The following is a 2024-nucleotide window of genomic DNA, read 5'->3' as shown; positions in this document are numbered from 1 at the left end:
TAGTGGAGAACAGAAATCTCTGCCTCTCTATGGCTAGAAGTGGATCTATGTCATTGATCTACTGACAGTGACACTTTTCCTTACTTGAAACTTGGGTATGCAGTGACCTCACCTACTCAGAATCTGCAAAAGTGGGGAATTAATAATAGAAAAAGGCTTTTGAGTAGCCAAAAAGGATTTGATAAAGTTAACATTCTAAGTTAGCCTGTTCTCTTACCAGATAGTATGTCTGCTCAGTTCTTGCTTGATGTGAAGTTCTGAAGCTTTGTTGTCTGGTATCTGTTCCCTAACAAGTGCCACTATATTATATTTTGAGCTAGTGATAAGGGACTTATCTTTGTCCCTGTTCCTACATCCTTCTAGACTCCAACTGGTTTAATGAAGCGAGAGTACCTCAAGAGATATATACATGCCAAGAACGGCCTGTAACAGTTTTATTGCCCCTCCCCTGCCCAACTCATTGAAGGAAACAGGAGGGAGTGAACCCCAGTCTCTTCTGTTAAATCCATTGCAGTCCACTCTTGTGTTCTAATGAGTATATTACAATTGCAGTCTGAAGTCATTTCAGAGCTCCTATCCTTTACTACAAGCTGACTTAGGCGGGACTGCTCCAGCAACTCGAGGCTGAGGCCCAGGGTCTGACTTCTCTCCCCGGTTCCCTACTCCTGTTCTATTAAGGGTGAGAGGTTGGGAAGTTTGCTCTCTTCTCTGTGATGAGTTGTTGCTGCCAATCTGACTCCTAATGCTATAGATTTATTAAGGCTGGATGGTGAAAGACCGGACAACGGAGCCATCCCGAGTTCCTCTGACAGTGATGAGCCTCCCAGGAGAGGCAGCCACAGCTGAAGCACACACAGCTCCCTTCCGCTGTGGCAGCCCCACAAGCCTGCAAACCCGTGAACCTCGGTTCTCAACTCTGAGGCTGGCCAGACCTCCAACTGGTGGGTAAAACGTAGACATTTCCAAATACCAGGAAATGTTCTCTTGGGTGGGTGAGAGTTGGGGGACAAACTGAATTTCTCCCTTGGACCATGGGAAGGGGAGAGAACCATTCTTGAGAAAAAAATTATTGTGAGGTGGTAACGCGCTCTCCCTCTGCAGCTGTCTTTATTGCCCCAGTTGGGAACCACTGTTTTATACATCACTGTCTTATGTGTCTGCTGATGGAGTTTCCTGATGCCAAACAGAACGTCTCCAGGTCTCCAGGATGGTTTTCTTCCTGACTGGGTCTCTTTCTCCACCTTCTGCCAAGGCCTGCCTGCCCCAGTCCTTCTCTGGGAGATGGGTCTAGTGTTCAGGACCAGATGCATTGCCAGAGAGTGTCAGGCCTGTGTCGAGCTCCTCTTCTCACATTGGACTGCAACAGTCTACACGCGTCAGCAAACCCTGAATGCACTGTGTTAAATTAAAAATAAGCTTCTCAGTCATGATCTTAAGTCTGGTTTTGATCATTTTTCCATGAAAGATTATTTAAGTTAAATTATTTAAGATAAATTGGGTTTAGAAATGATTAATAGGCCGGGCACGGTGGCTCAAGCCTGTAATCCCAGCACTTTGGGAGGCCGAGACGGGCGGATCACGAGGTCAGGAGATCGAGACCATCCTGGCTAACACAGTGAAACCCCGTCTCTACTAAAAAATACAAAAAAAAAAAAAAAAAAAAACTAGCCAGGTGAGGTGGCGGGCGCCTGTAGTCCCAGCTACTCAGGAGGCTGAGGCAGGAGAATGGCGTGAACCCGGGAGGCAGAGCTTGCAGTGAGCTGAGATCCAGCCACTGCACTCCAGTCTGGGTGACAGAGCGAGACTCCGTCTCAAAAAAAAAAAAAAAAAAAAATGATTAATAAGAGAAAGTACCTAAAGAAGTACATCTGGAAAACAAAGCTGCCAAGTAGGTAAAGATAAAATTACTATCAAGCACCTACTTTGTGGCAGGCAATGTTTTAGATGTTTTGCATTTGATCCTGCAGCCATTTCATGAATTAGCATTGCTAACTCCATTTACAGAGGAGCAAATTGACACTTCA

General features: G+C 45.7%; 1 long non-coding RNA gene across 1 annotated transcript; it reads left to right on the top strand.

Moving 5' to 3' along the window:
• Positions 1 to 751: 751 nt before the first annotated feature.
• Positions 752 to 1430, top strand: LOC141408169 (uncharacterized). The gene is made up of 2 exons (XR_012421081.1): positions 752 to 941; positions 1102 to 1430. It is a non-coding gene; the product is annotated as an uncharacterized lncRNA (long non-coding RNA).
• The last annotated feature ends 594 nt before the right edge of the window (positions 1431 to 2024 follow it).

Source organism: Macaca fascicularis, chromosome 12 (genome assembly GCF_037993035.2).
Source record: "Macaca fascicularis isolate 582-1 chromosome 12, T2T-MFA8v1.1".
NCBI classification, from domain to species: domain Eukaryota; kingdom Metazoa; phylum Chordata; class Mammalia; order Primates; family Cercopithecidae; genus Macaca; species Macaca fascicularis.
This window is presented reverse-complemented; position numbering and strand designations above follow the sequence as displayed.